General features: G+C 38.1%; 1 non-coding gene across 1 annotated transcript; it reads left to right on the top strand.

Annotated features, from left to right (window-relative positions):
* Positions 1-1,090: 1,090 nt before the first annotated feature.
* LOC112630806 lies at positions 1,091-1,196 on the top strand. The gene has a single exon (XR_003120946.1). It is a non-coding gene; the product is annotated as a U6 spliceosomal RNA (small nuclear RNA).
* Positions 1,197-8,686: the final 7,490 nt, after the last annotated feature.

Raw genomic sequence — 8,686 nt, 5'->3', positions numbered from 1 at the left:
AGCCAAATAAACAAAACTATTTTCTTTATAAATTTCCCAGCCTCAGGTATTCCTTTATAGGAACACAAATGTACTGACAGTGACTTTGATAAAAACTCCTGGGGTCAAGTGATCCACCCACCTTGGCCTCTCAGAGTGCTGGACTACAGGCATGAGCCACCACGCCCGGCCTACATGGCTAGTTTTTAATAAATTCCAGTGCACTGCTCATTTTATCTGGTCAAATATAAGAGTGGGAGATATGCAAGGTTTTTGGGACGTTTTTCTTTTTTGAGAAATAAAAAATATATGACAAATATTATAACAATAATCTCTACTATCATAGTTCAGAATTAACAACTGTTAACATTTTTGTCATAGTTGCTCCTAGTCTATTTTTCTTTAATGCATTCAACCTTACTAACGTGACTAAAAGTCCCTTTAAATATCACTGCAAGTGCTATTTGGGATGTTTGGGATATAAACTTTTCTAGTTCAGCACTGTCCACCAGAAATATAATGGGAGGCACATATGTAATTTTAAATGTCTAGTAGCTACATTTAAAATAAGACAGGAACAGAAAATTAAACACCGCATGTTCTCACTCATATGTGGAAGCTAAAAAAAAAAAGTAGATCTGATAGAAGTAAAAAGTAGAACAGAGGATACTAGAGGCTGGGAAGAGTAGGGAGAAAGGGAGGGATAGGAAGATATTTGTTAAACGACAAAATTACAGCTAGATGGGAGGAATAAGGTCTAGTATTCTATACCACTGTATGGTAACTATAGTTAATATATAGTTTCTGATAGCTAAAAGGGAGATATTGAATATTCCAAGCACAACGAAATAATGTTTGAGAGGATGGATATGCTAATTACCTTGATCTGATCGCTGTACAATGTATGTATCAAAATGCTACTAGGTATCCCATCAATATGTACAATTATTATGTAAACATTAAAATAGGAATATAAGTAATAATGTAAACAATTGGTTCACGAATTGTGACAAATGCACCATACTAATGTAAGATGTTAATAGCAGGAGAAACTGAATATGGATATATGAGAACTCCCTGTACTGTCTGCAATTTTTCTGTAAACCTAGAACTATTCTAAAATCAAAAGCTTAACCAAAACTGGAATGATACAGAGAAGATTAGCATGGCTCCTATGCAAAGATGACACACAAATTTGTGAAGCATTTCATATTTTTTTAAAAAGAAAAACATTATGCTAAGTGAAATGGGCCAGTCACAGAAGACTGCATGTTGTATGATTTATATAAGATGACAAGCTATAAGTACATCCTAAGGGACAGAAAGTAGACTGGTGATTGCCTGACTGGTAATGGGAACAAGGTTTCTTTTGGGGTGATGAAATGTCCTAAATTTATTGTAGTGATAATTACACAACCTTGTGAACATATAAAAACAACATTAAATTGTACAATGTAAATGGGAGAATTGTCTGGTATATTAATTCTTATTTCAATAAGGTATTTTAAAACAAATATAAAAAGTTAATTAAATTTTTTAAAGTAAAAAGAAACAAATGGAATTAATTTTAGTAATTATTTTATATAACCCAATATATCCAAAATATTTCAGCAGTCAATATTTAAAAAGTGTTAATGAGCTATTTTTACCTTTTGTTAGTGTATAACTTCCTCTCACAGCACATCTCAATTCAGATTGGCTGTATTCCAACCACTCAATAGCCACATGTGGCTAGTTTTAGGGATTGGACCAGTCTACCCCATTCATTTTTAAAAATGGTTTCGGTATATATGCATTCACTATACATAGTATTGTTTCTGTGTTGTGAATTTAAAGTTCCATACATGATGCACTGTTGGAATCATTCTCTACTTCCTTAACATGTTGTATTTAATATCTATTTGTGATAACGTGTGTGCATCAAATTATTTACTGCCACAGTACCCCATTGTATGAATATAAATTATTTTATTTATTCATTCTCCCATGCACGTACATTTAGGTTGTTTTCAGTCTTTTGGTTTTATAAATAAATATGCAATGAACATTCTTGTACCTGTCTACAACCTCCTAATTTTGCTGAGTAGGAGAGGGATGCTGAGAGAAATTAAATAACTGCTGCAATGTTACAAAGTGATATGACTATATAATTGCTGACCTGAAGGAACTTATTAAATAGATGAGTGATTTTGATTTGGAAGACAGCATAATCAAAACCACTTTAGTAACTTTTCCAAGTTATACAGCTCTGCCTCTTTACCTACTGCAAACTCTTAACCCCTGTACCAGTTGAGACCTACTACAAGGTGGGGGGCGGTGTGTGAAAATTTTGAGATTTGTCTGAGCCTCAGAGTTTAACAGTTAAGAAATCTCCCCAGCTTCTGTGTTCAGGGAAATGGCTTATCACAAAGGGCCACATTGCCCTCACATATTGTAAGAATGCCTTCTCTTGTGAATCTCATAAGACTTCCAGTCCATCCTTTTTCATGACTTCCTTTTCAAAACTCTAGGCTTTCTCCCTCTTCTTTGAGATGTTCCCTATTCATGAATGTTCTGCCTGAATAAAATCATACCCTTAACTTTATAGGGCATTTGTCTTTCACAGCTTTGGTGACATGACTTGGATAGGATCACATCTTGCTTTCAGATCTCCTTTTGTTCCATCCAGGCAAGGAGGCCTGTTGGAGCCCTTTGTGCTCCATTCCTGATGGGTGCTCTGAGGACCAGGGGTGGTTCTGACTCTTCATGTTGGACTCCCAAATCCTGCTCTCTGGGGACCCATGTCCATTGGCAGCGTGGCAGGGACTTGACTTTGATTCCTTATGAGAACTCACTTAATTTCTAATTGTGGCTTCTCTTTTCTTTTCTTTTCTTTCTTTCTTTTTTTTTTTTTGAGATGGAGTTTCACTTTTGTCACCCAGGCTGGAGTACAGTGGCAAGATCTCGGCTCACTGAAACCTCCGCCACTCAAGTTCAAGTGATTCTCCTGCCTCAGCCTCCTGAGTAGATGGGATCACAGGCACATGTCACCATGCCCAGCTAATTTTTGTATTTTTAGTAGAGACAAGGTTTCACCATGTTGGCCACACTGGTCTCGAACTCCTGACCTCAGGCAATCTGCCCACCTTGGGCTCCCAAAATGCTGGGATTACAGGTGCGAGGTACCGTGCCCAGCTGGATTGTGGCTTCTTTTGGTTTTGTGGTCTGACCATTTGGTGATCTCTGTAAATAGATTAATGATTTTATAGAAGTCTTGTCTCTCTTGGGTGAGAGTTGATAGACAACCTGGTGTGTTAATCTCTTATGTTTGCCTACCTGTCAATATTGAGCTCAAACAAATTAAGGATTCATACCTGCTGTGAAAAGAACAGCTCTTTGATATGAACCAATGAGTTTTGTAATTATGTATTTATACTTGACCCATGGCTAAAATTTCAGAATTGAAACTGTAAGCTCTCTCTATGCCTGCATGCTTATGTATTTATAATTCAGAGAGGCCTTTACCTCTCATTGTGTGAATGTGTAATATTTCTCTACCACAGGGTGATATTAGTCGTTATATTATAAAATCTCTTAATGGTGCTCTATTCTTGTTATTTCAGAGGTAAGTAAATACTTATATAAATTGAATATTCCTAATATTTCCAGAAATTAAGAAAATTGAATCTAGCTGGGCGCGGTACCTCACGCCTGTAATCCCAGCTCTTAGGGAGGCTGAGGTGAGAGGATAGCTTGAGCCCAGGAGTTGGAGACCTGCTTGGGCAATATAGCATGACCCCGTTCTCCACAAAAAGGAAAACAGTTAAAAAAATAAAAAATAAGTGAAAACTGAATCTCAAATAGTTTCAATGTCTTGATTTAAAAATTATTTTTACAGAAACTAACTTGGATATGATTTAGGAATTCAAGTTCACATAGTTTAGATAAAGCTTTGGGAAACAAGACTACTTTAATAATTTTGGTTTTAATAAAAACAGCTATGTCCTCTCTGATGGAGCAGGGTTAAGTGTAATATATAGATAGATTTTTATTTCTACGTGGGAATGGTCTGTGTAAATGTATACAGGTTTACTGATTTATTAAGCTTGTATTACTAATGTTTTAGATTAATGTTTAAAATTATGGAAAGTATAAATTTATGTTTAACCAAATAAATTATTATAATGACAAACTTTATTTCAATAGTAATTATGTTTTATAGTATGTCAGCTTGAAGATAATTTCCAAGATCTTTAGGCAACTTAAAACCTCAGATTTACACTAAAGTTAGTTAATTGATAGATATTTATTGAATACCTAAATCATTTCCAAGTAAGACAGAGTACTGAAACAAAGCAAAGTCTTAAGTTTATCTATATTTTGCCTCTTATTTTCTGTTACTTGCAGACTATCTACTTGGGCCTATTAATGAACATGCTGATTTTTGCCACTTTGTAAAGTTGTACTATAAGGAATGTGTGGCTGCAGAAAGTTGTGAGTTGTATATTCAAGAGCTCAGCTTGTCTGCTGAAAAGTACTAGTGTGAGAATGGTTTTGTCCTAAGGTGAAATGACTGACTGTTGTGCGAGACAAAACCTGAATAGATGTACAAAGTTCTCCAAAAGAACAAAGGGGAAATTTATTTACCATGGTCAAAGTTTAGCTAAGGTTTGATGGGTTTATTTACAAGATTTTAAAAAAGAGCTTGTGTTTACCTTGTCTGCTTTAGTAAAAGTTTGTGAAGGATTTTTTTTGCTGGCTTTCTTTTTTTAAACCTTCTGAGTAATCATTGGATTACAGAACAAAGAATAATATTCTTCTTGAACAAAAAGGGGAACTGACGATGTTGAACCTTAATCCTTTACTGATGTTCTGGGAAACAGCTAACCACAAAGAATCACCCTGCCTGGCATATTCCACAATAAGAATGCCCTCCACCCTCTTCTCCAAACCTTCAAGTCTCCCTGCCTATCCTTCTTCATGGCCCTCTTGTTTACCTGCATTTCTAAACCCCAGGTGTTCTTGCTCTTCATTAATGAATGGTTTGCCTGAATAAAATAATCTCTTTAATTACCACGTGCATTTTGTCTTTCACAGGGACACAACTCTTAGATTAAGTAACCTTGACATATTAATAAATGTAGCAAACAATGCCTGTACAAAAAAAAAAAAAAAAGAGAGAGAGAGAGAGAGAAAAAAAACAACAAAGATGACAAAGTGGTTTATTTTGTGATGACTTTTATGGAAACAAGCCTTAAATAATATATGAAGGAGAAGAGGGAAATTTCAGGTTACTGGAAGTCCCTAAGCAAACCAAAACCATCTTCCATAGGTACTGTCCCCAGGGGTGACCAGAAACTGCCAGAAACAAAGAAATTATTACTACATTTCCAACATCAAATCAGACATTGCTGAAAATAGCAGAAATAAGAGCCTTAAGTGCAAGTCCTCCTATAGTGTGAGCTGGAATTTCTTATAGAAAAATGTTTTATTAAGCTCCAAATCCTGACAACGATGGAGGGCTCACAGAATGTTTATGGCACGAATTGTAGAGGGAGAGTGTCTTGAGTAATGATCCCAGAGCAGCTTCCCTCCCCCAAGAGACAAAGGTGCATCCAGAGAGTAGGAAGGAAGAATCAGGGGCCAGGAATAACTGGTTGGTACCTTAGAATGAATCTGTTGTTCAGGATGGATTATGTAAACGCTGTCAGAAACCCTAGGTCCTAGTAGAGAAGACCTGGCCTATCAGAGGATAGCCTAGGAGGCTGCAGGCCTCTGAGAAGTGCTCCAAGTCCAGCCAAAGCTGAAGTGGGTACTTCAGAGGCAGGTCATCAACGTGAACACCTCAGTGTAGCCTGGGAAAGGCTGGCAAGAATTCATCAGCCCTCAACGAAGAGCACAGAAGGGGCTAATTGGCTTTGCTTGTTGGGCTAACATGATGTCAAGGGTCACTTTCGGATCTGAGCTTGAGTCTCTGATAACCACAGCAGATGTAGCAGGGCCAGAAATGGATGTGCAAGATCAAGTGTTACAAGCCACGTCTTAGCAACAGTCAAAGAGGACATGATGTAACAGGAAGGCTAGATAGCCCTCACCTTATCCCAGGACAGTAAGTCACAATATTTCAGCCACCTGGGAACTTACATAACTTCCATGGAGAAGGATAGCAAAATAGAGAAACTCCTGGATCAATTTAGTAGGCACACAAAGATAAAAAGTTCTTAATTGGAAGTGAGTGAATAACTTTGAATGGATATGGTTAAGTTTTTGGCTATCTGGTGGAAACAGATATTGTAAGCTTGTTAAGCTACATTAAGTTTACTTTTGCAAAAATTACATTTTTGCACATGTACATTTGTGAATATGAAATGTTATACCCACTGTAAATTACAGGTAGAGTGAAATTAACAAGGAATTAAGAAGAGATCAGAGGATAGAAATGATTCTTAAGGTTTTCTGGATCATGACCCTAAATAAAGATCAAGGAAAGAGGAATTTGATTTTAAGAAACTAGGATGGTACAAGATTCCTAGAATTCTTCTCTAGGAGATAATGCAAAAAAGGAAAAGACGATGGGTCTGTTGAACCATATTCTCATAGAGAAAGTTTATCTCTGACTCCAGAACCACTAGGCAAACCTTTGAAAATGGTATGTCTTTCTGAATAGATAACCTAAAGGGTTGGCCTAAGAGTAGGATTGGCATTTTTCAAATAGTCTAGATCAACAATCTGGACATATAGATCTACAGATATGAGTGCACTGGGGTGAATATGTGACAGAAGACTCAAAATGTAGTGTGGCTCTTGAAAATTTGGATGTCTGATTTCTGGGTCCATGCAGATAACAGATCACAGATCTCTAGCCAAATATTCCTCCCTCTAAACTCAAATAGAAGTGCAACATGAATTATAGACTGTCTCCTGGATCCTTAGTTAATGTGAATCAATTTACTGAAATGAAACATCTTTGGATTTTTGTGTAAGCTGATAATCATGTTTGTTTATTTAGGATCTCTGATGACACACACATACATACATACGCACACATGAAATATCCTGTATGTAGTGACAACTTCTTTTACTTCAAGTACCCTCATGTTCTGTGATATTGACCTATTTTATTTGCCTTCAGAAAAGTCCTTCACAGGCCGGGCGCGGTGACTCAAGCCTGTAATCCCAGCAATTTGGGAGGCCGAGACGGGCGGATCACGAGGTCAGGAGATCGAGACCATCCTGGCTAACACGGTGAAACCCCGTCTCTACTAAAAAATACAAAAAACTAGCGGGGCGAGGTGGCGGGCGCCTGTAGTCCCAGCTACTCGGGAGGCTGAGGCAGAAGAATGGCGGGAACCGCGGGAACCTGGGAGGCGGAGCTTGCAGTGAGCTGAGATCCGGCCACAGCACTCCAGCCTGGGCGACAGAGCCAGACTCCGTCTCAAAAAAAAAAAAAAAAAAAAGAAAAGTCCTTCACATCCAAATGTGAGTTTGAAATTCTTATCTCTTAGGAGGGGGCACCCTTCACAAGATCAAAATCTGGAGCAAATGAAAGAAATGCTAATAATGAAATAGCAGGCTACATCCAAGTGAATGAGAGAAATATATGGGGACTACCACCTTTCCTAGACCCCCTGAAATCATACTATCTTATTGGTGATCTCATAAATGCATATGTTGATAGGACCAGCAAACATGTTTTGGTTAGGGATCAAAGTTAACCTAGTTGAGAATATAGAGCAATATATTTGTTGGAAGCTTGGAAATATATACCGTTGGGGTTCATATTTCAGAGTCAACTGGATTCATGAGAGTTTCCTAAACAGAAACAGGACTTTAAGAAAACAGTTGTTTATACAAAAAGCAAGATAAATTTGAAGAAACAGTAGTTGCTGGCAGGTTGGGTCCACTGGGATAGTGTGGATATTGGGAAGATAATGTAATTATGACACATTCTTTATGGTGCCTCCATAAAAATCTGGTGACAGACTTTTTTGTTTTGTTTTGTTTTTGAGATGGAGTCTCACTCTGTTGCCCAGGCTGGAATGCAGTTGCATGATTTTGGCTCATTGTAACCTCTGCCTCCCAGGCTCAAGCAATTCTCCTGCCTCAGCCTCCCGAGTAGCTGGGATTACAGGTGCCCACCACCACGCCTGGCTAATTTTTATATTTTTAGCAGAGACAGGGTTTTCCCATGTTGGCCAAGCTGGTCTCAAACTCTTGACCTCGAGCAATCCGCCCGCCTCAGCCTCCCAAAGTGCTGGGATTACAAGCATGAGCCACTGTGCCCAGCCTGCTGATAAACTTTCTATGTAGCGTATCTCGTTGGCCTGAGTCAAGTTCCTCAGTGCAGGCATGGCAGTCTCTTCCTAACACAAAACTCCATTTCTATGTTTCTGGCCTAATGATAGTTTAGTTCAGCTGCAAGTATGTAAAATTCTTTGAGAATCCTGATGTGAAGAACTTAGACTTTCCTGAAGGAGGAAAAAGATTCCACCACTTCAGCAAACACCCCAGTGTCATAAGGCAGTACAACCACAGCCGAGCTTCTCTCCCACAGGACAAAAACAAGCCAACAAAGCCCATTACACAGTCTACTGGTGGGAGTTCTCGTGGCTTAGGGAGACAAGTCCCATCCTATCATCAGGACATAATGCTAGTGCCTGAATCACTTGTGCTCTGAGCTTTCTGCCATTATTTCTCTCCTTTCTTTTTTTGAATTATTTCAGGACTG

Source organism: Theropithecus gelada, chromosome 8, assembly GCF_003255815.1.
Source record: "Theropithecus gelada isolate Dixy chromosome 8, Tgel_1.0, whole genome shotgun sequence".
NCBI lineage: Eukaryota > Metazoa > Chordata > Mammalia > Primates > Cercopithecidae > Theropithecus > Theropithecus gelada.
This window is presented reverse-complemented; position numbering and strand designations above follow the sequence as displayed.